The sequence below is a fragment of the Cetorhinus maximus genome, chromosome 14, assembly GCF_964194155.1.
Source record: "Cetorhinus maximus chromosome 14, sCetMax3.hap1.1, whole genome shotgun sequence".
Lineage (NCBI taxonomy): Eukaryota > Metazoa > Chordata > Chondrichthyes > Lamniformes > Cetorhinidae > Cetorhinus > Cetorhinus maximus.
In genome coordinates, this window is record NC_135892.1 from 90,386,057 (window position 1) to 90,403,520 (window position 17,464).

The window sequence follows — 17,464 nt, forward strand, 5'->3', positions numbered from 1 at the left end:
CTGTAATACAGTCAAAGGGGATTGTAGCATCATGAGAGTAAGATTCAAGTCAGATACAGTCATCTGACTCCCCAGATTACTTGGTAGCTTTGCAACACACCATCTGTATTCCCTGGACAAGCTTCTGACCATATATCCACGCTATCACTAGTGCCACCCATTTCTGCCTCTGTAACATCACCTGGCTCCACCTTAGCTCTTCTGCCTTTGTTACCTTGAGATATGACTACTTTAATGCACTTCTGGCTGGTCTCCCACATTCTACTCTCTGTAAACTTGAGGTCATCCAAAACTCTGCTGCTTGTATCCTTACTTGTACTAAGTCCCATTCGTCCATCACTTCAGTGCTGACTGAACTAACTTGGCTTCCAGTTAAGCAACCCCTTAATTTTAAAATTTGCATCCTTGTTTTCAAATCATTCCGTGGCAATGTCCCTCATTATCTCTTACCCAGCACTACAACCCTCCGAGATTGACACTTCTTTACTTCAGACCTCTTGAGCATCTCTGATTTTAGTTGTTCTATCATTGGTGGCCGTGCCTTCAGCTGACAAACGCTATGCTCTGAAATTCCCTTCCTAAACCCTCCTGCCTCTCTACCTACCCTTCCTCCTTTAAGATACTCCTTAAAGCCTATGCCTTTGAACAAGCTAGCTATTGGTTATTGGCCCTAGTATTGGCTTAGGTGGCGTAGTGTCAATTTTTGTTTATAATGCTCCTAGGAAGCACCTTGGGATGTTCCATTATGCTTCTGTGCTGGCTCTCTGCAAGGAGGAAATCAGTCCTACTCCCCATCCTTTCCCCATAGTCCTCCAAATATTCTCCCTTTAGATGCTTATCCAATTCTTCTTTGACAGCCACTTTTGAACCTACCTCCACCACACTCCCAGGCAGTGCATTCCAGATCCTAACTACTCGCTGTGTAATCAAGTTTTTCTTCATGTCATCATTGGTTCTTTTGCCAATCGCCTCAAATTGATGACCCCTCGTTCCTGACCCTGCTGCCAATGGGAACAGTTTCTCCCTATCTACTCTGTCTAGACCCCTCATGATTTCGAATACCTCTAACAAATTTCCTCTCAACCTTCCTGTTTCTAAGGAGAATAAATGCAACTTCTCCAATCTATCCATGCATCTGAAGCCCCTCATCACTTGTACCATTCATGTAAATCTTTACTGCACCCTCTCCAGTGCTTTCACATTCTTCCTAAAATGCGGTGCCCAGAATTGGACACAGTTCTCTAGCTGAGGCTGAACCAATGTTTTTTAAAAGTGCATCATAACTTCCTTGCTTTTGTACTTTATGCCTCTATTTATAAAGCCTACAATCCTGTATGTTTTTTTTAACCATTTTCTCAACCTGCCCTGACACCTTCAACAGTTTGTGCACATATACCCCCAGGTTCCTCTGCTCCTGCACCCCTTTAGAATTGTACCCTATATTTTATATTGCCTCTCCTAATTTTTACTACCAAAATGAGTCACTTCACACTTCTCTGCATTAAATTTCACCTGCCACTGTCCGCCCATTCCACCAGCCTGTCCATGTCCTCTTGAAGACTATCAATATCCTTCTCGCAGTTCACAATATATCCAAACTTTGTGTCATCTGCAAATTTTGAATTTGTGTCCTATACACCCAAGTCTGGGTCATTAATATAGATCAAGAGAAGCAGTGGCCCCAGTGCTGACCCCTAGGGAGCTCACTTTGCACCTTTCTCCAGTCTGGAAAACAAACGTTTACCACTACTCTGTGTTTCCTGTCACTCAGTCAGCTTCATATACATGCTGCCACCATTCCTTTTAACATATCAAACCAAAATTCTGTACTCTGTGGCTCCTGTAGTGTTGTGGATTGCGATTTGTGTCTCTCAGCTTTTTCCACCTTATACATCGTGTTTCTAAATAACTGACAGGAACCTTGTCCATCTGTAAGGTTATTGTGACAATTTTTCGCTTGTTTGAATTCCCTGTTACTTTGTGAGCTGTACTTTGCACGTTATTCCATTTGAATCCTACCGTACCAGGTTGAATAGTGAAATCTTAAATGCATCCAACAAAGTCCACCTAACCATGGCAGGGATTGAAAGACAGGCTCAGGTTTCCTTGACAAATCCAGGTGTCTTTGCTTTAAGCAACCTGGATCTGCTAAGGGAAAGTTTGAAGTGAATCAAGGTTGCATTTGTATTGCTATCTCTGTCACAGCAATTTCGAATGGTTGAATTTGATGGCTTTGTGCTAGTTCAGGTCAAAACAGGCAACATATCTGAAAATGAGGGTAAAATGCTTAAAGCATAAAGCCCAGTTATGTACATTTCATGACAAGACCCCAGGGTGGCTGCAACTAACTAACTTTCCAGTAATTTGCAAAGCAAGTATCACAGAGTCAAACACCAAATGCTCCAATGACATGTTTGTAGTAAAGACACCCCCAAACATCTCAATGGGTTGGTGTACACCAAATGTCTCGGGCAAAAGATGACAACATAGGAGCACGCCATTTGGTCCTTTGTGTTTAGATTCATAGAATGGTTACAGCACAGAAGGAGACAGGAGACAAGAGAGAGAGAAACTGAACTTCTTTATCCTCTCCCCGTCTGTCCGTAAGCAGAGGCGTTTTTGAATTAATGTTAAAGTAGGCTGTTTCCCCGAACCCTCAGGGTGGAATCATTTCAGATTTGCATCAACTGCGGTCGCAGGCGTGAAAAGCTCCGTTTTACCCGCTGGCCACAATGGCGGGTTTTCGCACCATATCGTCCCCTTCCCAGCGCATCCCGCCTCACTAATAATGCATTAATGGAAAATATGCCGGATCTCTGGCGGGCAGTGAGCTTCCTGTTCCTGGGGGGAAGGGAATCCACAACCGCCAAAGTGCACTCTTTTGCGAAAGAGCGCACTGCTTCCTGAGGCAAAGTGCTGTCTCAGGGAGATTCGTGACAGGTAAGTAAAGTCTAAAAATAGATAAATATTGAAATTATTAACATGTCCCCCTCATGTGACAATGTCACATGAGATGGGACATGTTAATAATAAACACATAAAATTTATTAAATGTTTAAAAAACATACGTGAAACCTCATCCCGCCAGTGGATGAAGTTTCATGAATAATCAGAAGTCCGCTGGGGCTCCTGGCCTGCCCGCCAGCCTTAAGGTTGCCATGGCAGATCTTTAAGTACTTTAACTAGCCTGTCAATGGCCTCAATTAGCCATTGACAGGTCGGCGGGTGGACAACTGATTTAGCTGTCCGCCCGCCTTCCTAAAAATTTAAAGGGACCAGGATGACATTGGGAATTCCTACCGACGTCATCCCGCACCATTTTCCCCTCGGCGAGCGGGCCCCGCCCCCAAATCGCCGAGGGGAAAATCCTGCTCTATCAGTTCAGCTATGCATAGCTGGACCACAAGTGATTCTGGAGGGAGAAGTGTGTGTGTATGTGTGTAACAGGGCTTTTCGAAGCCCCGTATGGGCGCTCTCCCACACACATGGGACTTTCATCCAACGCTCACATCTACTGCCCTGAGCATTTTCAGTACTGCCTGCTGGGGCTCTCTTTCAGTTGTCTATCTGAGCTGACCTGCATCTCTGCTCACCCAATGATCGCACTCACATGCAGCACCTGTGCCCGCCCAACATGAGGATCTGTTGACTTTTGATTTCGACAATCATGGTCGTTGCCAAGTAACTTGTCAGTTCCCCCATCCTTTCCCCTACCCAGTCACCCATGCCCTTTCCTCCATCACTGTGTGGTCCCCAGCTTCACCTTCCACCTCCCCTACATCATCTACTAATCCAAACCCTTGTCATTCCAGGATGCCTGGGTGAACATGCATCTTCCCTCCCTTCCTGAGAATCCAACCCCCAGCCACACTGACCTCCCCAACCTCTTCCTACCCACCCCCAAGGTCTGTGTCTGCCTCCGAGTCCCCAGCAATCACCCTCACTGTCCCTTCTACCATTACCGATGCACCCTCACCCTCCGACACTACCAGCTCCCCCTGCCCCATCTTACATTCATCATTCCCTCCTACCACACCCAGCCTCGGTTTGCACCCCAGGAGGTAGTCATTGACTCCACAGACCCCTTCTTTGCAAGCTAATCTGGACATACCCCCCCTACTCCCTCCTCCACCCTTACTCCCTCCCCCCCCGAACACCTTCCCTTCCCCGCGCTACCTTCTCACCTCCTCCCCCGAGCACCTTCCCCTCTCCGCACTCCCTCTTCCCCCCAAGACATCTTCCCCTATCCGAACTCCCTCTGTTATGCTTTCCTTTCTCCTTACACCTACCTCCCGAGTTGCAGCATTCTCCCCCATTACACCCTCCTCCCTCCATACTCTGGCCTCCCCTGTCCCATCCTCAGACTCCGAAACCTCATCCCCTGCCCTCCTGACACCTTAATTCACCCCCCTCCCAAATTTACCTCCCCTCTGTACACCTTTCTCTCCCACTCACACCTAGACCTTCCTCCCACAACCCCCCCTAACCTTTATGGTGGAGTTCAGTCCAGATGAGTTTCTGGTTGGAGACAATAACATGAAAATCCTTGAAACAAGTGAACGTGTAGCACGATGAGTTTTCTGTGCTTAGGCTGCTGGACAGATGATGATTAGAGGCTTTTAAAATCAAACAGGCTTCAAGGAGTTGAAAGACGGTGGCCAGCTGCTTGGTCACCAGGAGTCACTGGAGTTCTTTCTGGTTGATGTTAAAGCAGCAGACTGAGCTGTGAGGCTAAAAATGTAACATTAAAATGATCTAAAACCACTAATGAGTTAATTGCAGCTTCGCAAGCAGTTTCTGTGCTCCTGGTCAAAATCCACTGGTCCCCTTAGGAGTGAAATGGTGGCTGTTAACCCTTCTTCAGGTATAACGAGTTTCAATGTCTCTGCCTTTGTTATCTCCCTGGCTGGGGGTGTCAGTTTGTCTGTTAGTCATCTAGTTTTATGACTATTATGTAGCCTTGCAATGGGCGTGAGATTCCATAAGGTTGGGAATGGAACCCTCTTGTTCTTGTCGTCTTTGTTGGAACCTTCCAGAACAGATGGCCAATCTTGTGAGTCGCAGGACCTGTAGCAGCTATTTTGTGGTTCAGCAGAAGTCCATTTTAAAATAGCAAAAAAGAATAAAGTTTTGATACACACAGTTTTGATTTCTTTTCCTGTCTTCTTGACATAACAGACCCATCATGTCTCTGCTGGCCCCCTGAAGGAGTACTTCACTTAGTGCCATTCCCCTCACTTTTCCCTGTAGCCCTGCAATTATTTCCTTTTCAGATAACAACCCTTTCACTTTTGACAGCCTCCATTGACCTTGCCTCCACCACACTCCCAGGCTGTGCATTCCAGATCCTAACCACTTGCTGCTTGAAAAAGATTTCCCTCATGTCATCATTGCTTCTTTTGTCAATTACCTTAAATCTGTGTACTCTCGTTCTCAATCCTTCTACCAATGGGAACAGTTTCTCTCTATCTACTCTGTCCAGACCCCTTGTGATTTTGGATACCTCTGTCAAACCTCCTCTCAACCTTCCCTTCTCCAAGGAAAATAACTTCTCCTATCTATCTACGTAACTGAAGTTCCTCATCACTAGGATCATCCTGGTTAACCTTTTCTGTAGCCTTTCTTATGCCTTCACATCCTCCCTAAAGTGTGGTGCCCAGAACTGGAAGCAATATTCCAGCTGATGCTGAACTAGTGTTTTATACAGGTTTAACATAACTTCCTTGCTATTGTACTCTGTCTTTATTGATAAAGTCCAAGATGCTGTCTGCTTCATTAACCCTGCTCTCAACCTGTCCTGCCACCTTCAATGATTTATGCACATATATGTCCAGGTTCCTCTGCTCCTGTAACCCCTTGGGAATTGTACCCTTTATTTTATATTGCCTCTCCATGTTCTTTGTACCAAAATGAATCACTTTATACTTCTCCGCATTAAATTTCATTTGCTAGTCATCCGCCCATTCCATAAACCTGTTTATGTCTTTTTGCAGTTCTACACTATCCTCCTCTTAATTCGCAATAGTTCCAAGTTTTGTATCACCTGCAAATTTTGAAATTGTGCCCTGTACACCAAGGTCTAGGTCGTTAATATATATCAGGAAGAGAATGGGTCCTGACACTGAACCCACGGGGACTCCACTATGAACTTTTCACCAGACTGAAAAACCACTAGTCACCACTGGTCTTTGTTTCATAGGATGAATCACAGGATGGTTAGCGCACAGGAGGTCATTTGACCTGTCTTTTCCATGCTAACGTCCTGCAAGGGCATCTTAGCTAGTCCCACTCCCCGACCTTTTCCCTGTAGCCCTGCAAATTTTTCTTTACAGGTTATTGTCAAATTTCCTTTTGAAAGCCACAATTGAATCTGCCTCCACCACACATTCTAACGGTGCATTCCAGGTCCTAAGCACCTACTGTGTAAAAAAAACTTTCCTTCATGTTGCCTCATGTTCTTTTGCTATTCAATGTCCTCTAATTTGAAAGAAAAAGCTTCAATATATTTTTGGAAACTTTTGTTGCTTATGTTATGGGATTGATTTAAATTAAATGATTAAATGTTGCTTCCCTCTTTCCTATCTGAAAGGTGAATGGCTGGAAGGGTAAAATCAGGTGAGCACCTTATTTGAGCTAACTCCTTGCTAGAACAACCCCAAACTAATCTAACTGACCTACTTAATCCCCATAGGCCTGTAACGTCTTCTGTTTCACATTTTTATTGACTCTGCACTATCCCATGTGGACACATTTACTGCAGTGCTGGTAAATTCCCCAAACGTTGACATCTAGAAAGCGCAAAGTTGTCAACATTAGAACCAACCCAACCTCTGCTCCCCTACCTGTACTGATGCTAAACAAAGTCTTCAGGGAATACCTACACAATCTTGGTAAGAAATAAATTGTTGACTTAATAAAGGTAACACATATGGAACATATCTCAAATATGCACCACAATACAATGAACAATACCATGAGAGAGCAACTGTGTTCAGAGGATAATACCTGAAACATTTCAATTTAGTCTTCCAAGGTCATATCATGTGAAATTATTTAAGAGAATCACACCTTAAAGTGCCACATGTCCTTGGGCAAAAGGTGGTAATAGGCTTAAAACCACTTCCTTATTAAATTACTAATGAAAACTCCAATTGACTTAAATGAATGAATCAAATGTAACAAAGTGTGCTAATGAGGAACAAGCAAAGTTCTTAATAGTCCGACAGCATTAAATAGAACACCAAGCAATCAGATATTTTTTTCAAAGCTATCCTTTCTATATATAGCTGACCAATCAGTCAGCCAGTTTCTTCAGCTTGCTTTCAGTCTATCTTTCCTTTTCCAGTCATACAGTTTGAAATAAAATCTTATGACACAACAAACACAGTAATCCTTTTAACCATGACTAAATGCAACAATAATTTAATGTTAGAAATATCTGCAAGAAGTTTCCCTCTCACTGGCCTGTGCTTTTTTCTGAGGTACCGAAGTTTGAACTGAGCCTGGGATGTTGGGGATTTCCAACTTCTGTGACAAATTCTGAATACACGGGAGAAAGGGATACATCATAGGAGTTTTCACTTTAATCCTATGATACTTCAATTGTGGAAACTAAATAGAACATCTACAGGTACCAACTGGGTGATAATGGTGGAATGATCAAAAATTGTAAACAAGGTAATTTTTTCAGTTCCACTGCCTGAGTGAACAGTGTTTCATAGGATAGTTCTTTTTTATTTGTATTACTGAGGGGGAACAGGCATCTCTGCTGGGGTTAGTGGGGAATGCTTATGAGGTGCTTTACTGATCTCAAACACTGCAGTCAGAGTTGGTTAGTCAAGCAGGCCCGAATATAAATAATGGTCATTCTAGAGAGGACGGTGGGAAAGAAACCTTCCTGAGTGGGGTTAAACCAGAATCCACTAGTAAAAGTAGAGCAGAGAAAACAATGCATCTGAGGTCTGTGTTCTTCTGCATCAGTGAGATATGTAATATCTTTAACAAAAACAGAATTACCTGGAAAAACTCAGCAGGTCTGGCAGCATCGGTGGAGAAGAAAAGAGTCGACGTTTCGAGTCCACATGACCCTTCAACAGAACTGAAGTATAGTTAGGAGAGGGGTGAAATATAAGCTGGTTTAAGGTGGGGCGGGGGGGGTGCGGGGGAGAGAAGTTGAGGGTGGGGTGGTTGTAGGGGCAAGCAAGCAGTGATAGGAGCAGGTAATCAAAAGATGTCACAGACAAAAGGATCAAAGAGGTGTTGAAGGTGGTGATATTATCTAAGAAAAGTGCTAATTAAGAACGGATGGCAGGACAACCAAGGTACAGCTCTAGTGGGGGTGGGGTGGAAAGACTGACAAGGTATTAGTTGTAGATTTAAAAATAATGGAAATAGGTGGGAAAAGAAAAATCTATATAAATTATTGGAAAAAAAAGGGGAGGGGGAAGAAATGGGGTGGGGATGGGGGGAGGGGGAGTTTAAGATCTAAAGTTGTTGAATTCAATATTCAGCCCAGAAGGCTGTAAAGTGCCTAGTCGGAAGATGAGGTGCTGTTCCTCCAGTTTGCGTTGGGCTTCACTGGAACAATGCAGCAAGCCAAGGACTAGGCACTTTACAGCCTTTCGGGCTGAATATTGAATTCAACAACTTTAGATCTTAAACTCCCCCTCCCCCCATCCCCACCCCGTTTCTTCCCCCTCCCTTTTTTTTTCCAATAATTTATATAGATTTTTCTTTTCCCACCTATTTCCATTATTTTTAAATCTACAACTAATATCTTGTCAGTCTTTTCACCCCACCCCCACTAGAGCTGTACCTTGGTTGTCCTGCCATACATTCTTAATTAGCACTTTTCTTAGATAATATCACCACCTTCAACACCTCTTTGATCCTTTTGTCTGTGACATCTTTTGATTATCTGCTCCTATCACTGCTTGCTTGTCCCTACAACCACCCCACCCTCAACTTCTCTCCCCCCGCCCCCCACCTTAAACCAGCTTATATTTCACCCCTCTCCTAACTATACTTCAGTTCTGCTGAAGGGTCATGTGGACTCGAAACGTCGACTCTTTTCTTCTCCACCGATGCTGCCAGACCTGCTGAGTTTTTCCAGGTAATTCTGTTTTTGTTTTGGATTTCCAGCATCCGCAGTAGCTTTTTGTTTTTATCTATGTAATATCTTTGCCTTGGTTCAGACATGTGACAAATTACTTGAGCATATTTGCTGCATTACATTAACGGTTAAATCATTGCCTTATGTAGGCCACAGGGACCACGGTAAGCATGAGAAAAGTCCACTTCAGGCCTGGATTATCTCTGTGCAACACTTCAAGAAGTCGATGAATATAAATAGCAATTAGTAGAAGGTGCTATTTTCATGGTTCATGACTATTTTCATTCTATCCAAACCACTTACACGCGCAAGGTGTGAATCAATAATGAGGAACTCAGTCGGTGAGGTTAGCTGTTTATATCTGGGATTCTACTTTCCTCTGGTAATTAAAAGGGAAACAACATAGATGTAATTGACAGCGATATTGTCATGTGGCAATTAATGCAAAATCTAATTTTAAATTTGTCTCCATGCAGAGAAGGCAGCCTCATAATACAATTAGAAATTGTGTGCAGAGCTTCAGCGAAGTTGAAACGAGTCAAATGGAAAATTGGGTAGCTGATCTACTACCATACGTTTTACTCCCTGACTGGTTGCACCCTATGCCAGATATCAAAAGACCTTCTTTGTCTATCATGTTGGTGACAGGCTGCTCTATCAAAAATTGTGACAAACAGAACATGAAAGAAAATGTGTAAACAGAAAATGCACAAGCTTCCATTTTGTTTCTTTTTCTTAAGATGATGTGTGCAGAGTAGGTTAGGGATTTGAGTGGCACACTGAGTCCTTTAACCTGTGAGACATGAGACTTCAATTCAGCTCAAACCAATGAGCTGAAAGCCTCTTCATTCTGCTTAGTATAAGGTTTATCAATAAAATGAGCTTTTACAGTCCAGTTCTTATACAGCAAAAATGCATTCACATTTCGGCACTGAATTGATACTGTTGTGAACAATGTACATTTTTTAAAGTTGAATATGTATATATTATGTATATATATATATTTGTGTGTTAGGAAAGGTAAAAATAGTTTCAGTTTCACTTAGGTTGTTTGTGAGCCTTGGTGTCTGGGAGTCTGGATAGATTCCTGACTAAAGGTCAGGTCTTCTGGGTTTGTTTGTACATATACACTTTTAATGAGGTTTTACAGCCCCTGAAGTTAAAGAGATGGGTTAAAAGGGGTTAAAAGTTTAGTGATCCTGGGGGAAAAAAACACAAAGTAGATCAAATTTACAGTTGCCACTGACAGTGGTCAAGTGACACAGACACAGAGAAAAGACAGGGAGAAAAAGGAGAGTTCAGTCGGTGTCAGAGAGGACAGGAATTTTAAGCTCTCTGACAAGAGAAACTATAAGGCTATTGGTGACAGCAGTTGGCTGAATAGTCAATTATAGAAATCAGTAAAGTGATCAGTTTAGCAGAGATGCTACCGAAGGCTGAATTTAGGGAATTTATTTGTTTACACTGTAGTTAAGAAACAGTGAGTTTGGTGTGTGGTTTGGGTGTCTCAGGGAGAGATAGGAGTTTGGTGAAAAGCATTGAGTGAATGCTCAGGAATTCACCGGAAAACAAAGTTTGCCACTGTGCCAGTCCCAAGTGAGAAGCCTTTGTGTCAAGCTAGTGGTAACTTGTCACTGATTTATGTGTCTGTAAAGATATTGCTGGGGTAAAGGAATAGTGTGAATTTGAATCATCTCCTTGTGTTTGTATTGAGATCTTTCCAACTTTTTTGAATGGTGTAATATAGTTTATTTTTCCTGTTTAATAAATATTTTATTCGTTGTGTTAAAAGTTCATCAACAGACTCCTGTGAATTTGTTCAGTAACTTTCCTCCATGGTTCTTAAAAAAAGCATTAGGATCTATCAAGCCAGGTTTCACTCTGGGATCTAACTTGTCCAGTATTAGCAGCTAGGATCATAACAATAATCACATTAATATATTTCTTACTATAACAAATCTTTAAGGCTGCCTGGTGGTGCAGTGAGTCATGGTAATGTCGATTGAGAACATAAGAACATAAGAAATAGGAACAGGAGTAGACCATTCGGCTCCTCGAGCCTGCTCCACTATTCAATAAGATCATGGCTGATCTTCTTGTGTTTCAACTTCCACATTCCCATCTAACCCCAATAACTTTTGATTCTTTGCCTAACAAGAATCTATCTACCTCTGCCTTAAAAATATTCAATGACCCTGCTTCCACCACTTTCTGAGGCAGAGTTCCAAAGTCGCATAACCCTCTGAGAGAAAAAATTTTCTCCTCATCTCTGTCCTAAAAGGGCGCCCCTAATTTTAAAACAGTGCCCCTAGTTCTGGACTCACCCACAAGAGGAAACATCCTTTCGACGTCCACCTTGTCAAGGACATTCAGGATCTTGTATACTTCAATCAAATCATCCCTCACTCTTCTAAACTCCAGTGGAAACAAGCCCAGTCAGTCCAACCTTTCCTCATAAGACAACCCATTCATTCCAGGTTTCAATTTAGTCAACCTCCTTTGAGCCGCCTCCAATGCATTTACATCCTTCCTTAAATAAGGAGACCAAAACTGCACACAGTATTTGAGGTGTGGTCTCACCAATGCCCTGTATAACTGAAGCATAACATCCTTACTTTTATAAAAACAAAAAGCTAAAAGCTACTGCGGATGCTGGAAATCCAAAACAAAATAAAAACAGAATTACCTGGAAAAACTCAGCAAGTCTGGCAGCATCGGCGGAGAAGAAATCAGTCAACGTTTCGAGCCCTCATGGCCCTTCAGCAGAACTGAAGCATAGTTTCAACAAGGGAGAAATATAAATTGGTTTAAGGTGGGTGGGGGGGAAGAGACACATTGAGGGTGTGGTGTGAGCAGATAATCAAAAGATGTCAGAGACAAAAGGGTCAAAGAGGTGTTGAAGGTGGTGGTCTTTGTCTGAGAAAAGTGCTAATTAAGAATGCAAGACAGGATATTCAAAGTACAGCTCTAGTGGGGGTGAGGTGGAAAGACTAAAGGTTTTAGTTTTAGATTTAAAAATAATGGAAATAGGTGGGGAAAGAAGAATCTATATAAATTATTGAAAAAAAAGGCGGGTGGGGGGGGAAAAGAAACGGGGTGGGGATGGGGGGAGGGGGGTTTAAGATCTAAAGTTGTTGAATTCAATATTCAGCCCAGAAGGCTGTAAAGTGCCTAGTCGGAAGATGAGGTGCTGTTCCTCCAGTTTGCGTTGGGCTTCACTGGAACAATGCAGTAAGCCAAGGACAGACATGTGGGCAAGAGAACAGGGTGGAGTGTTAAAATGTACACGTTTGAATCTACCTTGACCATTCCAATAACTAATTGTATAAAAACATTCTTCTTCATGTCGCCATTAGTTCTTTTGCAATTACCTTAAATTGATGCCCTCCCACCAATGGGAACAATTTCTTTCCATCTACTCTGTCCAGACCCCTCATGACTTCGAGCACCTCTATCGAATCTCCTTTCAACTTTCTCTTCTCTAAGAAAAACAACCTCACCTTCTCCAATCTATTCTCGTAACTGAAGTCTCTCCTCCCTCATAAATCTCATAAACCTTTTCTGCACCCTGTCTAAAGCCTTCACATCCCTCCTAAAGTGTAAATCCTTACTTTTATGTTCAATCCCTCTTGTAATAAAGGATAGCATTCCATTAGCCTTCTTAACAGTAACAGAGTAACAGAACATTGGTATGATTCGCTGTACAGAGAACCATCAGAGGAAAGTGAACGATGGGAATTATTTAGACAGGCCATATGACCATTGAACAAAGAAAAACATTGGAGAAAAAGGCCCTTTGGATTAGATCCCTTGCCTGTTGTGTTAGTCAAGACATGACAGAGGTGGAAAATCCCAGAAAATTAGATAATTTTAACATGCATGTGGGATAATCTAATTAAATGAAAATAAAAATAAGATTATATTACAGTTTTTGTAATAAATTCTGAATGAGTAAAAACATTGTATAACACCAGAGAAACACAGAAGAGGCTGAAGTTGCAGTATTATAAAGGAATCAGGCTATGTCATATAATCAAACTACATTTTAGCACTTGGTTGACTATACATCACAGTAAAAGGATCAAAACATGGCATAGAACTAGGCTGATATATAAAAAAGCTGATTATACATACTGAAAATGAATCAGGAGCTCATCTTTAATCACATCATAAATAAGAGGCTGACTGTACATTGTTGTAAAGTGAACAGGTGTGTTGTAAAAACAGACTTCTATATAATTGTAATGACTGTAATTATTAAGGGTGTCAGTCATGGGATATAAAGTCATACAGAATCCTGGGCTGTATAAATAGAGACGCAAAGTACAAAAGCAAGGATGTTACAGTGGACATTTAGAAAGCATTAGTTTGACCTCAACTGGAGTATTGCGTCCAATTCTGGACACTTTAGGAGGGATGTGAAGGCTTTAGACAGGGTGCAGAAAAGGTTTATGAGATTTATGAGGGAGGAGAGACTTCAGTTACGAGAATAGATTGGAGAAGGTGAGGTTGTTTTTCTTAGAGAAGAGAAAGTTGAAAGGAGATTCGATAGAGGTGCTCGAAGTCATGAGGGGTCTGGACAGAGTAGATGGAAAGAAATTGTTCCCATTGGTGGGAGGGCATCAATTTAAGGTAATTGCAAAAGAACTAATGGCGACATGAAGAAGAATGTTTTTATACAATTAGTTATTGGAATGGTCAAGGTAGATTCAAACGTAACTTTCCAAAGGGAATTGGATAAGCACTTGAAGAGAAAAGATTTGCAGGACTCTGGGGAAAAGGCAGGGGGGTGGAACTGGCTGAGTTGCTCTTCCAGAGAGCCAGCATGGATACGACAATCCAAATAGCTTCCTTCTATGCTGTAACCATTCTATAATCAGGCTATCCAATAGCGTTAAGGGGTCAGGACAGAAATAAATCTAACAGATAACAAAACACCTGCACACAGAATAAAGAAGATATCTTAGCTGTAGAATTGTTTTTTGTAACTAATATACTGTTATTAATAGTAATGCATGAGAAGTCCCACCAAAGTGTCATAAGCTTACTTCAGTCCCCATTCAAATTACTAAGCAGTTCTTCCCTAATTGCCTGATCTCTGTGTGTTGTCTGTTCCAGCTGGATAAAGATGAATAGAATGATATTAGTCGGGACGCACTGCTCCGATCAAGCAATCCATTAGCTGGTGCAATTGCAGCTACCTCCTCTTTTTTAATTTCCTACCTTGCCCTTGGCCTTAGTTAGTCTTCTATATACTGTGTATCTAAATGCACCATCTCACAGTTTGGTTATTCATGTTTAATGATGTTTCCTGACAATTATTATAGTATTACTTCAGCAGTGAAAGGGAATGATGGTGAATATTAACATGTTACAAATACCTTCCAATTAAAAACAAACCCATCAGTGTTACACTGAGTTAATTGCATCAGTGGGATGACACAGTTAGCCTTAGTGCCTTTGGATTAGAGTAGAGAAGAAACACAGTAAACATTTGGCAGCTGAAAATCTGAGGGAGTCAATCCCGGCAGTTATGGGAGGGAGGGGTGCAGAGGGGGGGTCACATCTGCACATGCCCTTGGGGTTTGCAGGAGTTCACTGGAGGGCATCTGATTTGTAAGAGGCTGGCAGATGCCAGCCTGCCCCATACCACCAGAAATCCTAGTGCTTGTTAGCTTTTGGGTTAGGGGAAGAGGTGCCCAGTTTCCCCCCTTCTCCAGTTGCACCATTCATAGTACCTATCAGCCCTGTTTAAAAGGGTTGATGCCAAAAGTTTAAAACAAATGTTGCCACCTTTGTGGTCAGGCTGCTCCCCTAGCCTATATTCTACCCCTACCCCTGTGGGGCCCACTTGTGTTTTTCTGGAAGCTGCCATACCTCAGCTGACTTTGTGTGTCAGCCTCCAGCTTTATACTGCTTCCCTTATGGGCCAGGGTAGGAGAAACTTCCAAAATAAAGATCCCTTGTCCCTGTCCCTGCCGTTCCATTTCAGGAGCCTTGTAAGATTCAGGCAGAGGTTGCCTGACACTCGTTAGAGTTATAGTGGAGGTATGGCAGAGTGGCCAAGTCAATTTATCCACTTGACTCCTGGTCACTATTCAATGACCCTTACAGGGGAGCGTGCAGGTGTGGATGGTGGATGAGTACACTATTGGGCTCAGCAGTGATGTTCTTCCTTAGACCAACAGCCTTAATGCTGAAGTTTATACACTAAGGCTGGGATCTTTTACCCAAATTCAATGGGCATTTGGCTGACTCTGAATTTTCCAACTCGCCTGTGACAGGTTCCACCGTGGGCCCACTTGGATGAGATACCTGAGGGCAGCAACACCTGTGGAGGAAGAAAATCCAAAATATCTTGAATAAAAGAAATCCCTCGTTGTGCCAATATATGTATGACATGAGATCCAATTTATAAATTGATTATGTTGTCAATTTGTGATCAAGGATATGGTTCTCGGCTTCACGAATAATCTTGTAGCCTTTGTAATGCATTTCTGGAAATCTACCCTTAAACACTTTAGTGATTCATTTGTTATTGTCTGCTGCACCTCCAAAGTACTGAAAATATCTAGGACCTTACATTTCTAAGCAAATTGCCATCATATGATTTTCTAGCAAAGCTATATGTTTGGCTGTCTAAATTCCTCTCAAATTGTAATATCTGTGTTGTAGTTGACAGCTTATCCTCTTTAACCATCAACTAAATGGTTCCCACTTTGTTACCACTGTTTCTCTTTCATATCAATACACATCTCCATTCATCATCTAATCCTATCTACTTTTGCTGAAGGCTCCCTTCTACTTTCATCAATTTGCTTCAGACTGCATGCCCTCGGTGTGTACCATTTCCATTACTCTAATGATGCAATGGCTCAATGTAAACATTCCTGCAAAAAGATAATGAAATTCTTCATGGTCTCAATAACACAGGCCCTAGAATGATTCATTGGAATGCTAGTATGTAAATATTTAACATGTTCACCTGAAACTCCCCTCTATTATTTTAGCATCACTGTTAAAAAGGTGTCTAAACCACCCCCAGTCAGAAACCGGCGCCGGGGGGAGATTAGATTGGTTTCCTAGTTTACATCTTGCCCGGTATAAATTTTATTAAAGTCAGGATGATCCAATCTCTCCAGTTTCCCGTTGTGCAGATTAGATTAAAATGACCCTATTTCACTTGCATTCATTTCACGGAAGGCTCAACAGTAGGAACATAGGATTGGTGGTTTTACCCCAAAGAGTCCCTTGCATAACAGCAATAACAAACTTGCACTAACATAGCTCCTCTAAAATAAAAGAGTCCCAAATTGTTTCACATGGGGGTCAGTCAACACCAAGCGATGGTGGCAGAAGAATTGGCAAGGCTGAGCAAAAGCATACTCAAGAGGTAGGTTTTTGAACACAGCTATAGAGCCAGTAGAGTTATCGCGACACAGAATAAGGCCATTTGGCCCGTTGAGTTCACGCTGGACTCGATGTTGCAAAGTTGTACTGAGTACTCACAAGGCAAGGGCTTTAGGATGGGACTTGCCGAGTACCTGGGCCTGATGAATGTAAGGTGTGGCATAGGTAGTGGTAGTTGGGATGGGAGAGAAGACAATAGTGGTTAGTGAGAAGCAGGAGAATGGGGATGGTAAACTTGGACATAGGTGTGGAGAAGGTTGCAGAATCAGGGAAGGGTGAAGCTATAAAGAGATTTGAAGGATGAGAGTAAGGTTGTTGGGTCAACATATTGGGGGATGTGAAGACAGTGAGAGCCTGACTGTTTTGTAAGTGATATTTATTACAGGAGATGATTCAGATGGCACAAATCTGATCATAATTTGGATACTTAATTGGTACTAATACAGAGGGCACAAGATGCCTGGAATGGATAAAGGAAATACACTACCTTAACTATGTAATAGGCAATGGTCTTCTGGGTTTTGCATTGAAGGGCTCTTGAAACTTTGGACAGAATCTCCCAGGAATAAGAGACGAGGCGGGTGGGGGCAGGGGAGTGGGGGGAGCACTTCACTGAATGAGAGAGAAATTGTCAACTTCCTGGTGGCAGGATGAAAGTAGCAGTGGATTGAGGGTGGATCGTGCTTCTTGACAGCAAACAGCAGGAACTTTTTAACACATTATCACGTCATACATGCTCAATAAAATGTAACTTCACCAGATTAAATTCTATGCTTGTAATTAAGTATGCGGCAAACGAGAAACATATGCCTTCAGATTCAGACTGGTTAAAGGTGGTGTGCAGCCAGTGAGGAAGTCTTCCTGGTGGATTTGGACTGAGTAGGAGCTGCTTGTCTTGTATGGGGAGCTTCGTTGAACCGGGGAGAGGTGGCACTATTGCAC